General features: G+C 48.1%; 1 protein-coding gene across 1 annotated transcript in view; it reads right to left on the minus strand.

Moving 5' to 3' along the window:
- Nucleotides 1-16,873, minus strand: part of LOC8040786 — a 741,318-nt gene extending 724,445 nt beyond the window's left edge. The window contains exon 1 of the mRNA XM_042294075.1: nucleotides 16,726-16,873. The gene's annotated coding sequence lies outside the window, so the exon portion shown is untranslated. The remainder of the gene's footprint in view (nucleotides 1-16,725) is intronic.
- Between the last annotated feature and the right edge of the window lie 446 nt (nucleotides 16,874-17,319).

Consider the following 17,319-nt stretch of genomic DNA (forward strand, 5'->3'; position numbering starts at 1 on the left):
CTGCAGTCGGTATACGGTCCCAACGTTTCCTGTGACAGCAAGGTCGCAGTGATGAATGTACGGCGTATTCGACACGAGTGAGGCGTCAGCGTACGGCTGAGAATAGTGTTCAGCCACTGAACACTATTCTCAGCCGAGTCGCCATGCCAAACACTGACGCATCATTCGTGCCCAATTTTCGTTCTGCGTTGGCCTCTTGTATACGCGACGCCAAGGATTCAGTACTACAGCCTTGGTACCTAAAGGGTGTTAGTGAACTCCGCACTATGACTAAAAAAAACTTTTCATGCCTATTCCAAACTTTTCACGGTTCTTCGAAATTAACAATACCGTGAGTGTAAATTTTACACCATTCAATCACTATCGCGGTCCGTTCCAGTTTATGTGAAAAACCTCAACTCTATGAAGTAAACAGTGAATTGAACTGAACTGAATTTCATTCAAAAGATTATGACCACGTGCTATGTATCAACGCACGTAGCGTGAACCTGGCACTTGGTTTCAAAACCTCGCGAGCGTCCATAATTCCACCTAAAGGAGATTGACACACAATGCCTCGTCTCGGTCGTTATTAAACGCGAGCGAGAGTGACAACTAAAGCCCCCTTCAGCTCCCGAGAACCCCCTCACTTCACCACGAAACTAAAGAAACCACCATTCACGTCGCGGTTGCCCACGGCGAAACGACGTGTTCGAACTCCCTCCTTCTCAGTCAATACCGGGGCCTGACAGTGCATTCAAAAGTGATCTCGATTTCCCCCGCTTCAAACAGCAACGATTATCCCCGGAAGCGACTGTTCAATGCTTCCCCCGACCACCCCACTGCCTTCGCCGGCAACTTCCCGATATCCCTTTTCAGGAAAAGAGCCCAGGGTATAGGAGGAACTCGGACGGGCTTCCCGACGCGCAAGACGCTGCAGAACGGCCGTCAGCGCCAGCGCGTCGTCCGGCTCTGCACTTGACGGGCGGCTGTCCGCGTTCTTTTCAAAGGCTTCCTTCTCCTTCCGACTTCCTTGTTTATCCGGAATATATATATATATTTTGTTTTTGTTATTTTCATCCGTCCCTTTGTGCCTGGACGCAGATATTTCGAGCGGGGCCTGCACCGCCAGCCAGCCACCTCGTCTTCTTCGCCTTGTCCTGCGAAATGTGTGTAGATTTGTTTCTTTCTTTTCTTCTTTCGCACAGCCTGTCAGCGAGCGGCCGCGCGTTCTGCATTGTCCTGGCTTCGGAGGGAGTCCATGGGAGACAGGTTAGGCTAAGCCAATCTCCGGCTGGGGCGAGGGCTTCCTAATCTCCGGACTTCACGTGCTTCATGAACGAGCTCGTTCGCTCCTTCGGGCCCCCGCCCATCGCAGCGTCGAATGTGATACTTGTGTAGTTGTCAGAGCAATGTCCAATTCCTTATGTGGAGGTTTGGAGACCGCGAAGTTAGTCTGCATTGAAATGGCACCCTGGGGTGCTATGTTGCGCTTTTTGCACTCCCAGGAGACTTGGAAGAAGTAAGTGACGTCAACGACTATAGAGCAAACGCAGATTGGATGTTGACAGAAGAAAACAAAATCAACATCCAATCTGCATTTGCTGCGTTGTTGACGTCACTTCCTTCTTCCTAGTCTCCTGGAGTCCAAAACGTGCAACATAGCCCCCCTGGTGTCTCCCCTGTAAATAGGCAGTTACGTACGACTGCTAACGTCGTTAATGCTTGACAGCCCTTAAATCTGCTTTACGAGGTGTCTTCTTCAGGAACTCTCTTCTGCGATTAGCGTTCTTTTACTATTAAAAATTCCGTTTCAAAACTTTCGGAACCTGTAGCTCCATAGAACTTATGACTTGAGTGAATTCAAATTTTTTATGCCACAAAGAGCGGTAGGTAGTTTAATGCTTGTCGCAAACAAATGACTTTAAAGTGGTGCTTACATTGAATGACGACTTTCGTTTTGGTTTACAGGGTAAATATTAATTTTGGTATATGTTGTGCCGAGGTACAAACGAAGCAGTCTGCACTCCTGTTTCCTTATGTACACAAAATGGATACATAGCTCGAAAAAAAAAAAAAAAAGGTTGCGTTGATGTTTATACAGCCTAGATTCGAACTTGGTCTGCCTCAACGGGCAACGGGTCTCCCAGCTGTAGATGATCAATTTAACCAGTGCAGTACAACTGCTAGCCTGGGGTCTTCACCGCGCACCACGCAGTAGTGATACACGACCGCACGCCGGTGTGATGCTCATCCAGATCGAAACGGGTAGCGGTGGGGATTGAACCCAGTATCCCTGGTTTCTGCAGCGCGAGCTTTCGCTCCACGTGCTCCGAGCTGGTGTGCGCTTGACCACTCGGCCCCCGATCCCCTTCATGGCTTGAACATGACGTCATTTTGCAGTGTTCGTTATTTTTCGTACTTGGTCCTTGCTTCGAAGGGAACACTCGCAGGAAGTCACCAGCGTGGCGGACCAAATCACGTCAGTGCAAGATTTCTATTGTCGACCGGATCAGAGCCGTTTATCGAGAGAGTTTGGCCATACATTGGTTTGAATAGGCAAGCATCTCGGGGCCAACCACAGGCCGCGAAACAGCCCCTAGCGGCGGTCGTGAGCTCTAAATTTGTGACACGACTAATTCAAGCCGTTTTAGCGTCGCTAGAGTTAAAAGGTGTAACTCTCAGTGACTGAAAACTTTGTGCGTGCGAGGTTTTCGTCACGCCAATATTCAAGTGTAGAATAAACGAACGTGCGCTCCAAACCAGGGCCAACTTGCTAGAAACAGCGTCTCAGCTGAGACGGTGAGAGAAAGCACTGCCAAGCCAGCGCACGAGCCGAGCGGGACACCACGTCTCCAGGACGCTGTTCTAACAAGCCAACATGAGCAGTGCAGAGAAAGGCATGGGCACGAGCACGTGGCTTTGGAAAGTGGCTCCTACGCACGAGTTCACGTACAGACAAAAGCGTTTTGCTGAGCTAGGTTCACGCGCCTGTACCTTTGTCTTCACTGCCGACATTTGTGAGATGGAGCAGAGAGGCCGAGATTAACGCTTCTATTATACGCTTTAAATGTCGTTTGCAATATTCTGACGTCCCGGTCTCCTGATTGGTCGACGCCGTGTCACAAATCTAGTTTACGCTCTAAGCGTGGGGGGAATATTCGGCGCTGGCGGCGGCCTTTGCTCCGCCTGTTGGCCAAACTCTCCCAATACACGGCTCTGGACCGGATCTTTCGGCAGCGCCCTCTTATGGCTCCTACCCGTGACGTCACTACCATTATAAGCAGTTAAAAAATGGTGCGTGTAACAAAAATAATAAACACGGTAGAAGTGTGGAGTAGACGCGTTTTTAAATCAACAGCATCGAAGTTGATAGTCTGACAGTACTTCCGTGGATGAAACCAGAATTATTCCGACTAAAGTATCAAGACCTCGTAGTGAGCGTTTGGCGAATCATGGAAAGCCCATAACAGCGACGCTTTTTGTCGCGTATGGGGGATCGGTGGCCGAGTGGGCTAGCGCACACCAGCTCGGAGCACGTGGAGCGAAAGCTCGCGCTGCCGAACCCAGGGATCCTGGGTTCGAGGCCCACCCCTGCCCGTTTCGATCTGGATGAGCATCGTACCGGCATGCGGTCGTGTATCACTACTGTCACTACTGCGTGGTGCACGTTAAAGACCCCAGGCTAGCGGTTGCACTGCACTGGCTAAATTGCTCATCTACAGCTGGGAGACTCGTCGCCCCTGTGAGGCAGACCAAGTTCTATAGGCTGTATAAACATACACACAAGCCAATTGTTTTTCTTTTTTTCAATTTTGTTGCGTTCGTCGCCCTATGTAAGAAAGGAAGTTATGAAAAATACTACGTTGACTTGTTAAGATACATGAACACCAAAGCAATAGGGACGCGGGAAAGCGATAGGGATGTGGGACCAGCATAAAATACACTACCCACAGCTTGCGCTATACTTGTTTCTCTTTGGGCAAACAGGGCAGCAAAATCTAGAAGCTCAAGCTCCACAAAGGCCTGCGGGTTTCCTCCTCTAAACGTCATCCCTATAGGAGATCCCCTCAGCAAACCCTAGCTAGCCAGGATGAGCTCCATCATCTGCTACATCGGCTACGACATCTCCCAATATACGGCTCTGGACTTGAATAATTATGAACGCCCTCTCTAGGCGGCCGTGTACACGTCCGCGCCATCTTTGAGACTTCCCCACTGTCCCGGTTCTGCCTGCTTAAAGTTCTGTGCGCTGGGTCTTATGATGTTGCTTTTTTGGGTTTTGAGGTAGTGTCGTAAGTATTTCAGAATGTATTATATTGGCGACAGTAGCGTTCCTTGCGTTTATAATGACCGCGGAGACACCAATGACATAGTCACCGGGAAAACTGCCGCACAAAACGTGGCAAGCAATGCAAGAAGCAGACTCGTGAGACGATCGTGAGCCTCAGTTGCCCCGGTGTTTTTGCTGTTGCTCTCGTTTTGGCGGCTGTGGACGCAACCAATAGGGAGTATTCACTGGCGGCCATAGCTGTGTGCGCGAATGCTGAGCGCGTGCTGATGGCGACAGTTCTTTTGCAACGTGCATTCCGCACCATCAAAATTGCCGGTCTTAGCAGCCTATTGATGTGAGATCGTTCTGAGCATGCGCTCTAAACAGCACCCACATATATGGCGTCTAGTGAATACTCCCTATACGAATGCGTACACCAGCCTTTAAGCAGCCTTGAATACAATAACGTGGAAGGTCACATATCGAGAAAATGACAGAGACCGCACTAGAAGCAGGCAGCGCGCGACATTTTGACACTCGGAGAATCCGAGTAAAACGCTACAATTATTTCAATATTTATTACAAGAACTCCAGATTGAGAGAGAAAATAACCCGATTCGTAAATTTGCTTGGGTTGGTTCGTTTCTTCTTTTTATTATTATTATTTGTTTGCACAGCGACACACAGCGGTTTTGAGGCATCCCTTCCATCCTCTGGCAGCGCTCTGCCCGTATCCTCAAACATGGGTAGCCACTTTTGAGGCTGCTGACGGAGGTTCGCGCAAAGTACGACAGGTGGAGCGCGAACCTGAATAAGGTATATTGCTTATGCACCTGTATCGTACCGGCGTGCGATCGTGTATCACTACTGCCTGATACACGTTAAAGACCCCGGACTAACAGTTGTACTGCACTGGCTATATTTGTAATCTAAAACGGGCAACAATGTCGCCGTGCGAAACTCCCACTGCCTAAAAAACTAACGACTACTTTTGAATGTGCCGTGACATTGGATTTTTAATGTATTCGTGTTTGTCTTGACTTTTGATTATGTGGTTCTAACGATGAAGCAGTGAAGTTGTCAGACTTCTGGGAAATATTATGTTGCTAAGAAAATGGCAAGTTAAGGCAAGATACGAAAAACTTTCTGCGCGCTTAATAAAAGAAAACTGAAATAATAAAATTTATTACAATTGTTTTGTTTTTTAATCTAATAACACTTCCCGTCTAAATCAATTTAGGTTTGAGCATACCAAAAGCTATAAAAGAGAGCTGCAAGCCTTGAACGGCACTATTAGTGCCGAGATGTTTCGGTGGCGCCCTCTTGTGGTTTCCATCCGTGACGTCACGACTAGGATTTGCCTCGCCGTGACGTCACCAGTTGTTATCCTGGCTAGTTACCATCAGGTGCGACGACGAGTTCGGTGGTGTGTTTAAAAAGCACAGTGGAAGCTAGGAGCCATCGCAATCCGAAACTTACACCGTCAAAGTTGACAATCTGATCACCAATGCTCATATGCCCATGGTTTGGCCAATCGTGGAAAGCTGACCGCAGCGACGCTTTTGGTCGCACACATCACTAATACCGAGCACGTGCTCTTGTTCACTAGAAGAGTAGTTCAAGGCAGCATGCTCACGCTTCTAGGCTCCGCTTCGCTTGCACCGTGAAACCAAAAACTTCACTGGTAAAGTATTTGCTGTAACAAAGCTTATCTTCTGCATATGTGCAGTGCACCCAGTTTTCACGTGACGACACACTTGTTTATCGTTACTGTTTTCGTTTCCCATTGTGATTCAGCTCGTGGTCTTTTGTGTGCTACATGCATTAGAAACCAAGATGACCCGGAAGCAAGCTATTTCGGGGATTGCAAAACGACCTATGCTACTTTCGACGCGTGCCACAATCCAAGACAGAACATTTCAAACTTCACACATGATCGCTCGCGTGGGTAAATCATGTTGTTTGTCAAGAACAACTTCCATTGGATGACATTCCATTGAAAAATACTCGCTGTCAGCACGCGACCCTTGGCATAAAGCGAATACTCATAATCGGCGCCGAGATGTTTGGTACACTTCGTTTCACCTACGGTCCGAGCGCGGCCAATGTTATGAGCCGAAGGGCCTATCAAACACCGCAAAAAGCGCAGCGTCATGGTGTGCTCTCGGAGCTTGATAAGACTAGCCGGCGGAGGAGCACGCACAGAGAGACGGCGAATACCGGCTGGTCCTATCAACTGCCGAGAGCACGCCATGACGTTCTGCCTCTTTCGCTGTTTGATTGGCCCTTCGGCTCATAACATCGGGCGCGCTCGGACCGAAGCTGAGACGAAGTAAAAGCTGTCAGCAGGGTAGAGTTTTCTTTATCAACCCAAAGTTAGAATATTTCCTTCTTTCTGTTGTAAGCAATCAGGAGACAGCTTACACCAAATCCGAAGGTATCAAAGTACTATGAACATTCAAACATTACGATCTGAGCACAATTTACACTCTAAAAAAAGGGTATCACCTTACACCCTTTTGCCCCGTATAATGCACCCCAAAACTTTAGTTGGACGTACAACGCATATATAGTCGAACAGATGGCCCCAGATTTTACGAGGGGCTTGACAACGGTGCGATACAACTTATTAAATAGCTAAAGTACGTATCAAAAACAGCAGAAAGAAAACACTGAGGTTTTGCAGTAGGGCCAAGAAAAGCTCGATTATTATTATTATTTTTTTGTTGTAGTCGGTAACGCGTACAGTAGCTATTTTAATAAGTTCTACCACAGGGCTATCAAGCCTCCCGTGAAAGCTAGTACCCTCAGATCGACGCCAGGGGGCTGTACGCCGAACTGGAGTTTTGGGGTGTATATGTGGGACAAAGTGTGTAAGAATACACTTTTTTTTTTCTTTTTTTTTTTTTCCGAGGGTGTATGTGTACAAGCTTTAGCTTCCGATGCATCCTTAATTTTCGATACGCTCAACGCTAGTGTGAAATGTAGCGATGTCTTGGTCTTAATTAGCGTGCGGTGTGCGTACTTACACCATATTTTGTACAACGTCACACTCCACCTTTTGCATATTTTTACTTTTTTGCACACCACTGCTGGCGCCCGCAAATCACCAAATTAAGACTGGTACATTGCTTAAACCGTCTATACAAAAGCTATTCAAAGACCCAGAATCCTTGCCCGGTAAGTTATTTTATTTATCACTGGACTCGTATTTGTTCTTATCGTTTAATGCCGCGAGTCAATTTATTTACCTTGGTACTACTTTATTAAGCGTAAGACTCCCGCACCCGTCCGACTTTGGGTTTACTGAACGGAACATCTACACTTGAGTGTCAATTTTTGTGTTCTCATTGTCACGGTGTTGGTCAAAATATACATCAGTTACCTAAATAAGACACCAAACAAAAAAAGTTAAATTTTATTTTTTTATGTATTTAATTTTTCAAGCTAGAATTTTGGAAACCCACATCTATTCCGTCATCACGTTTTTCTGGAAATTCATATAGAGCCAAACACATTCACGGCGAAAGAGCCGGACCGCCATATAAGTTTGATAATATTGAAATATGTGGAATTGACCTACGAAATCCCCAGTGCGCTAATTGCGCACAAGCAATCTTATATTTTCCTACATGTCGGTTGTTTTGATGTGCATGTGCCTCGTCATTAGCTTCAAGTCGTCAACACCGAGTCGGTGTTGACGACCTGCGCGCTTTGTTCCGACCACATTTGCTGGAGACGTGAGCTTATAGGGTAGGCAGCTGCTCCCTTTGCACGGGAACTGGTGCAGCTGTGCGCGTTCCACAGAGAGCGTGCGCAGATAGAAAGAAACAAGTGAAGGACCAGGAAAGTCAATTTCAGGATATAGAGGAAATATCACACTGTCTCAAAGCGCCACCATACACGTTTATTGATGAAGCAACAGATATCGATCCCATCGCTATCTGTTGCTTCAGAATCACACTAACCAAAAGCGGGGTTGCAACTTAAGGTGGATGGCATGAGACCGTCAAACGATGTATACATGTGAAGCGTTTTGCTCAAGCTAGAAGCGAGTGAAAAAAAAAACACAAAATACAGCAGCTAAAGTTTCGATGACACAAACACGCACACACATAAAGAAAAGGATGTACCTCTTTACGCCACCAAGAGAACAAAGTGTAGTTACACGGGACAACGCTGGCTCCGTTAAAGCGAGAAAGCTCAGTACGTCCGAGTTTCAGCATCTTTATCACCCAGGAAAAACGTGACCAGCGAGCAAAGACACCGCTCCAACCAAAATCGCGCGCAAAGTTGCGAATGCTTTCGCCCGTATACGACCCTCGAGTCAAATAAACAAAAATGAAAAAGTATTTTTTGCGAGGCTGTGTTTTTTTTTTTTTTATTTGGCACAATATATTCTCTTGTATTCTTTAACGATCCAGGCAATAAAGCAACGCGAGGTTACACGGTGTGTGAGTATAATAACTCCAGCTCTTATCTCACCACGCAACACGAAAATGGCAAGGGCATGCGGGTCGGAGTGTTCAGTGCTCGAAGATTCGAACGGGACTTCAACAACATAGCACCACCTTTTTCTTCTTTTTTTTCGTTTTTTTTTTTTTTTTTTTTTTTGTGTGTGTGTGTGTGGGGGGGGGGGGGGGGGGGGCAACTATAAAGCGTTTGACGTCAAGACGCAGGCAGGAAAGTTAAAGGGTCTCGCAACACTAGAGAGGGGCATTGTTTAGAAACAGCGTAGATAGAAGTTTGCTCCATTTCAAACAGGTTGCCAACCGTTTTAATTTCTGATCAAAGGAAAGAACGACGCAATACTGTCAGAGCCAACCCGCTCCTTGACCTGACGTTGTTTTTCTGTTTTCAACCAATACCATGAGTGAGAAACACACTGACATGTGTATATGCATTATTTTACAGTAAAAAAAAGAAAAGAAAACAGCAACAACAACACAGCTACGGAATTTGAACTCTCTACTCGTTTAATCCACTTTTTACACAAAATATCGTGGAGGGAAAGGCTCACTATATTTTAGCGAATCTAGAAAACCTAAATCACGTGTTCTCAGCGAAAGTTCAAAATCTGCCGCATCCATTTTGAACCGACGGAGAAGTTGACTTCTTTAACTCTCAGGAGATTTTCATCCTTCAATATGAAAACATCAATTTACAGTGTTCCGCGAAGGGTCGTGAGGGACGGGGTATACGTCGGGCACGTCTTCGAAGCGAGCAACACGCGTTCGTTCCTAGCCTCCAGCGTCGGGTCAACGTTGTTACGGCGCGAAGTTCGATCTAATGCACGAGCGAACAAACACGATCACGACGCGGTTCGCTCCGGCCAGGAGTGCGAGCGCAGTTTTTGCACCACCGCATATCCGGAAGGCGTTCGGGGCGTTCCGGAACAGGTCGGGCTTATCGCGGTGCGGTGCCTCGAGTAGATTGTTGATGCGTCCGAGACAAGGAGACTGCGACCCTGGAACGCTATTCTAGCACGCGGGTGCTATAATAAGAAGAAAAAAAAAAATGCGGTTAACTGCACATTGGGTATACTGCATTCGATGTTATATAAAACCCAAGCAGACTTCATTAAAACGCAGAAGGAAGTCTCGAGGAGGTGCTTAGCTCGACGCCAAAGCAGCCGGATTTCGATTTGCTTGCAAAATATTTCAGATACTCGTTCAGGGGGGAGGACGGCTGAAAAAGTAAACGAGGTGTTATTCGACAGGCTGTGCACTATGCCCACACCACACCTCGTTAGAGTTCTTTAAAAAATATATACAGTCAAACCCGCTTATAACGAACAGCAGGAAACGCTACGATCAGTTTGATATAGCAAGTAGTTCGATATAGTAAAAACCATTTACAACGAACTTCCACGATACGTTCGTTGTAAGGCGAGAGCTTATCTTTCTCTCTCATCTCTTCGTTCCTCTCTTGTAACAACGCGCGCGCAAAAAAAGAAAAAAAAAATATATATATATATATATTTGTTTGCGCGCAGTTTTTTTTTTTTTTTTCTTAGCTTATTTCTTTTTTCTGAATCGCTTCTCTGCATCGGCAACCGCTTTAAGATTAAAAGTTTTTTTTTTTCCTGCGCGTGCGTGCAGAGCGCTTTTTTTTTCTTTTTTTTTTAGCTTTCTCTTCTTTTGAGTCGCTTCTCTTCGCTCAATTTTGTTCGCAACTTGAGCTTTTAAAAGTTTATTTCTTTCCTACTTTTTTTTTTTTTTTTTTTGGGGGGGGGGGGGTAAAAGGGAGGTTAGGTGACGATTGTTAGCACTTTTTTGGAAGCCTTCCCGGAGGGGGGGAGGGGGGGGGGGGAGTTTGATATAGCCAATATGTTGTTCGTTCTAAAAAGTATTTCTTACATGCATATTATTTAAATCTTCCATGAGTTCGATATCGACAATAATTCGCTGTACGTGGGTTCATTCTCAACGGGTTTCACTGTATATAAACCGAGGTAGAAGCACGCCGACCTTACAGTGGTTGGGTTTAGAATGCCCTCGGGCTGGATAACTTACAAAGGACAACTTTGGGGCGGAATCAACCTTTACGGGAGCTACCTGAAGAATATGACAAGCCAAACAATCCCCGGAAGTCTAGAAAAAAAAAATGCTGACCCGATTGTTAAGGATTTCTTATCCAATGGTTCTTCCTGCAAGCGTGCACAAACGCGGGGTAACAAGCGCACCTCAAACCTGAGTACGACACTTAGAAAAACGTCGCCTAGCATGGTCACAAACGTGCTAAGTGATGTGAACAAAATGTAAGGGCGCAAACGAGCTGGTGTACATTGCACACGGTTGAAAAAAAAACCCGAGACTGCGGGTAAACGACACAACACTAAAGAGTCTCTAGTGCTCGAGGACCAGTGTTGCGGAGTTGCCACTCTGGAGTTGGAATGATTCCGGAATCGTTCCGCCCTTCCGCTAGCCCGGAATTGAATGGAAATGGAAGAGAGGCAGCCTTGGGGGAGGAATGGGATGGGAATGAATTTAGGTGTGTTTTGCCCCGAATGGAGGGGGAATGGAATAAGCCTAGTTCCTGTGCAAGCTGTGTCGATGCGGTCAAAATGGCCTTTGAAACAGTATCACTGCATTTTATGGTAACTGACGGCCTGGTTATCTGATAGGCCCACGTGCCTTCGAGGGTGCAAGTGACATCCCCAGCGAAGCAATCAAAACTGTAGTGTTGTAGGCGGACAAGGTGTCGTTCCTGGCACCGGGAGACGGGACAATGTGTCTGTTGTGACCATGTGCGATTACCACACCAGTCGTAGGGCACCAGGCAGGGACAATGCTACACCGCCCGTGTTTCTTGGATGCGTGACTCCTCACTTCCCATATATCTGGTAGAAGCGGAGGATATAAACCGTACTTCTGAGAAGTAAATGGTTTGTTTGAAGGTTTGAGTCTGTTATCAAAATTTTACTCTTGGTCGCGCGATCAATATCTGCAGTGCCACCACACCGACTGCCGCCACGCCAGTGCTATGTTGTACCACCGCTCGGCTTAGCTTTACACATGCTTTCAGGACGTGTTTCGCTCATTTTTCTAGTTGTCTACGCGTTTGATAACATCAGCCTCACGCCGACTTCATTTGCCGGCAACTTAATGTAGCTGTCTGGGGCCATTCTTCATGGCTGGGAATTAGAGGATTGGAATAAAACGGTTTAGGCAATCCAGGAGTCGGAATAGGCCCAGTGTTTTCGTTACTAAGGAATGGCGAATGGCGGAGGGAGTGGCGAAGACGAGAGCGCGCGATGACGTCAGAACGCCGAGCTCTGATTAGAAGGATTAGTGGGTAGACCTAAAGGTACCTGCCTTTGTCTCCACTGCACCCGTCGAGCGCGTTGGACCGCGGAAAGCCGGCGTCCGGCTTTTGGCTATCGCATTCTAACGCATTGGACGAGTCCTGTGGAGACAGGTCAACCCACTAAACCATTCCAACCAGTGCAGGGCGTTCCGACGTCCCCTTCGCATTCCCGCCTCCTCCTCTTTCTCAGATTTTCGGCGTATTCCGTGGAAAAGAACTGGAACGGAATAGGGTTCCTCATTCTGCAACACAGTCGCAGCACTGCTAACACTGCCCGCGACACTCTCTGGGCGTGATCCCGTGACGAAAGATCGACTTGTTGACTGGACCAACAAGCGTGTAGACTACACCAGCTTGTCACTGTTCGGCTTAAACCCCGGTGCGCTCAAACCTCGGTGTGTGCGCGCGCGCACAAACGCACACACACACACAAAAAAAAGGAAGAGCGAGTGTAGAAAGGAGGACGAAGAGATGAAAGAGGAGGAGGGGGTGTCGTATAAGGCCGTCATTAAACGCAGAAGCCCGCCGCGCGACGTGGGGTCGTCGCCGGGCCCGCAGTCTCGTCCCGAGATGGGGCCCCCCACGGCCGGACCCCGGAGCGCCAGACCCGTCCATAAAACCCCATTTGCGCCGCAAGCGCGAGGCACTAAACGCGCGCACTTCTCTCCCTTTTTCTTCTCTGGGAAAGAAAGAGAGAGAGTAAAAAGGGAGTAAACGCGATAGAAAAGGACCGACGCAAAACGGAGAAAAAAGGGGAATGAAAATGGGGAGAGCGCTGCAAAAGTAGGAAGAAATAAGAGGATAAATGAGCAAAAATAAAGGGAGAAAACCCGGAAAAGCCACCACGAAGAGGATAAAAAAAAGAAAAGGAAACGGGACAAAGAACGAAGAAATGAAAGTGAATAAGAAAAATGACCAAAATCGGAGTAAGAAAAAAAAAGGGGGGGGGGGGGGGGGTGCGGACGGAATGGAGGAGAAAAAGGCTGAACCAATAAAATAGGAAAAAGTGGTCGACCGACCTTCCCGGCAATCATGCGGTGTCGGCGCTGCTTCGACGGCCGACCGCCACTAATACCGGCTGACTTCGCCCGGAGTTTGAAGAAAAGGAAAGAAAAGGAGGGACGAAAAGGAGGACAGCCTACTGAGGAACGAAACACCGCGAAGAGAAGTGCGAAAAGTCGCGGGTGCGCGAGACGCGCACAACCACAAACTCGCTAACCTTCGTGAACCCCCCCCCCCCCCCCAATAAAAAAAAAATGGGGGAGGGGGGTGTGAAAAAGTGAGAGGAATTGACAAAAAGAGAGAGAGATCGCACGCCGCCGGGAGCCGTGAAATATGCGTTCCCGCCTAAAGCGGAGTAATTTCGGGGGCCGAGTCGTGGTCCATTTAGTCGACTCGGCCACGAAGCCCGGGTCTACAAGGCTAGGCGGACTATCATCTATGCTCCGCTTCAGTTTAGGATGGACCACAGGAGACGCTAGGAGCCATATAGCAGCCGATCCGATGCCCAGCTAGTGCCACGTGCCCTTTGGAAGGGAGCGGAACGACGTGTGGGGCGCGCAGTCACATGCACAGCGCTGGCGGATTGGAGGGGTGGCTCGTATGGCGTTCGCAGCGGGCCACCGTAAGATGAAACGGAGCACAGGTTCCTCGTCCGGGGGAAAGAGGAGGCCCGAGTGTTAGACGGTTTAAATAGATTAACGTAATGGACAAGGAAAAAAAGAAAGAAAAAGAAAAAAAAAAACGCCATAAACGTAAACGGAAAGCGGCGCGGCAACACTAGAAACAGGAGACGGGCGCCCGATGCGACCCGGGGCGCGAATGACAGGACCGGAAATAGGAGGCGCGCGAGTCGGCGCCAGAAATCGAGAAAAACACACTGCATGCACACGCGTGCGCGTGCGTACATCGCGTGTAGCGCAGGCCCTGCAGGGCAACAAACAAACAAAACCAGATGTTTGCGAAAAAAAAGTTCCGCTCCGGCTGCCGAACAATTTCATCGGGATCCCGACGGCGGTAAAAAAAAAGATTTGTTTTTCCCTCTCCCTCTTTCCCTCTTCCTCCGCGCGTGTCAGCTCTTGTTCCGACTCCGTTATTTGTTTATTCCTTACCGAACTGTTTCATTTTTTTTTTATCGTTCTTGAAAGGAAAAAAAAAAATAAAAAAAGGATTGCAGGAGGTTGTTGTGAAGTCTCTGCCCTGTTTAGTCCCCATTCCGAGCAGCGCGGCTGAGTGTTATCGGTCCGCTGCAGGTCTCGCTGACCCCAGCTAGAAATAAATTTCGGGTTAAAATAAGGACATAAATATAAGAGGGCTGAAAATCGCGAGGAATCGCGGGCGCATCGATGTAGCCGCGAAGTTTCGGACCGAACCCGCGGGCAGTGGCGGCGACGGGGCACGATCCGAATTTACGAGCTGAACCCCCTTCTTTTCTTCGCCACCGAAAATCCTCGTTCTACACTCGGGTTTCCCTTAGAATGGACCGCAGCGTACGCTACTAGCCATCCCAGCCAATCCACCAGCGTTCGAAACGTATCACGTGATTACGCGCCTCGCGCTCTGCGCCCCTTTCCAAAATCACGTGAGGCTCACGCGGTCCCTGATTTGCTTGGATAGCTCGTAGCGTCTGCCGCGGTTCAACGTAAGACCAAGCGCAGCGCTGCTCGCTCCCGAAAACGCGGAAGGGAGGGAGGTCACGCCAGGGTCAGCTGATACAACTCCCGTTAGCATAAAAGACCGCCGGGAGTAAAAAAAACAACAACAAAAAAAAAACAAAAAAAAAAACACTGAATAACGAAACATGCAAAACGAAACAGAAGCAGACCTCAAACGGAGCGGGAAAAAAGAAAGAAAGAAGAAACAAAAAAACAAGACTTACGCGGAGCACAACGTTTGATCTTTCCCTGAAGTCGTATACGTTTTGTTTTTATTGTTATTATTATTCAAACTTTAGTCGGACGACCGGACACCCGTTTGAAGAGGGAGGAGTCGCGGCGAGTTACCCAACTCGGACGGTGAGGGTGGTTTTGACAGTCGGCACGCGAGAAAGCTTTCAGGAAAATCGAAGGCGGCGGACGCGGGCAACGCGATACTCGGGCCGCAAAGAGACGAATTTTCTCCAGCGCTGGAATAAAAAAAAAAGGAGGCGGCGAAACGAGAGCACCTGTACACAGAGTCGCGGTGCAAATAAAGGGGACGACGACTATCGAGCGAGACGCGAATGGCGACGGACAGTCCGCCAAACAGCCGCTTGCCACACACCCGTATTCTAGCGGTCAACGATGTCCTTAGACGCCGCGGTATGCTTTCGACTGCAGCCCCATTGTATCTCTTCATCAGAGCTGTAGACTTTAACACCCTAAAACAGTCATACTTTTCGCCCACAATGTGCAAAGAAACGAAAGAGATAGCTATAGCACGATCGCGCAACGAGGGTGGAAAGGTGCTGTCACGTACCCGAGACGACTGCCACCCGTGATCCGTAAAGTAAGTGGGCAAGCGCGGTGGAAGCTCCTAAAACCCTCCTACATTACGCGTAGCAACTGGATACTGCCAAAGTGAGCATTCGCGTAACGCGAAAAACGTCTGAAAACAAGTATTTCAAGCGGACGACACGACGATTCGCCCCTTGTTGCAGAATTCTCGGCGGGACGCCAGGAGGGCTGCCCTCTTCGCTTGTCCTTGCTCGCTTCGCGTGGCGCGGGAAACGGAGTCCCGACTTCTCTCCTCGCGTGGAGAAAAAAAAAAAATGTTCTTCCATTTTCCGCGGGCGCGGCGACGACGAGCGACGAGGACGAAATGAATGTGAATCCGTATTTGTCAACGAGATTTTGAGAAGTAACTGGAATTTATCTAAGTTACAGTTGTACTGCCTGATCTTTTCTTCTGGCTTAGGCAGTATCTATATGCCGAAACTAACTAATTATAGTCGCTTAAACACCATTCGTAAATTACTTCAAGCTTTGCCGCTGATTACAAGAAACCTTGATGAGACCAATTAAGATACTCAAACGGAAAAATAAGTATATTCGCCCGTTTGAAATACGACAAGGCTCCTAGCTTCTGAGCATTACCCTAACGATGAAATAGAGAAACGAAGATTAAAAGCGGCAACACTTTTATGCACAAGCGTCCGCGGTGCGTGGGCTACAAACATTACGCACGAACCGAACGTAGGGGAGCAAGTGAGCTGGTGTATATTGACATTTTTAAAGGAACCCGGGGCTGAGGACACGAAAGTTGACACCAAGAGAAGAGAAGGAAAACGTCTCAAACACAGCTAAAATTTTATTGCGGACAAGGGTTCAACAAACTGAAAGAAGGGGAAAGACCTTTCCCACTCGCACCACTTCCGTTGCATTTTCAGACCCTCGAGATTGACATTCTTGAAAAACTATAGTTGCAGCCTCGTTGTGAGCACGACACGCTCCAATACGGCCTCCAGGGAATACCAGCCACACAGAGCTCTCTTCAAAATTAACCGAGGCTTGACGGAAGCGCGGAATCTTTTTTTTTTATATATATATATGCATTAGTGACAGCGGCGTGCCACTTTCCTGCCGAATTTCGTGGCGTGGTGTCGTCCACCCCCGCTCGGTGGCGCAAGCCGCCGCCCGATTTAAAGGGTTCAGTTGTACTCATGCATTCATCAATCTATGACTCACCGGGGGAACGGATGCGTACAGTGACCTGAGCGTCCGTCCGGTTGCTGGCCGCAGGGAGGCGGAACTTGTAGAAGGGCACAGACGTGTGTGCGTGAGGGCGACCCTGGTGTCGCCAGTCGAACACCAGGTGGGGCTGCTGGTAGAAGAGGCCGTCTGCGAAACAGGACAGAAAGGACAGGCAGCGTCAGCTTTTTGGGGAACCTCCGTGCGTGGAGTGGATGAGGAAAAACATTTTTTCCAGGCCCCAGACGAAGCCCACTCAGAGTTGAAGAGTGTGCTCCGCCTCAATGCACACAGCAAGCCAATAACTGCGACCTACTCTTAGCCGATGACAAAAAAAAAAGTATATTTATGTATTTTTCGCAGATGTTACGTGAAAACATATTGGCTCTTTTGTCTTGTTCCGTATTTTCAAACAAAAGATTTTCTATTTTGGAACGGCCTCCATTCGAGCAGAACGTTTAATTTTTTTTTTTTTAAGGGAGGAGGTGTTGGCGTGCACCGCTTTAATCGGTGTTCAAGCACTCACTACCGCACCTTTGACTCCCTTACCACAGAAAGTTGTCAACGAGTACGCTTGGCTTTCACTGACGT

Source organism: Ixodes scapularis, unplaced genomic scaffold (genome assembly GCF_016920785.2).
Source record: "Ixodes scapularis isolate PalLabHiFi unplaced genomic scaffold, ASM1692078v2 PGA_scaffold5__190_contigs__length_132052651, whole genome shotgun sequence".
Lineage (NCBI taxonomy): Eukaryota > Metazoa > Arthropoda > Arachnida > Ixodida > Ixodidae > Ixodes > Ixodes scapularis.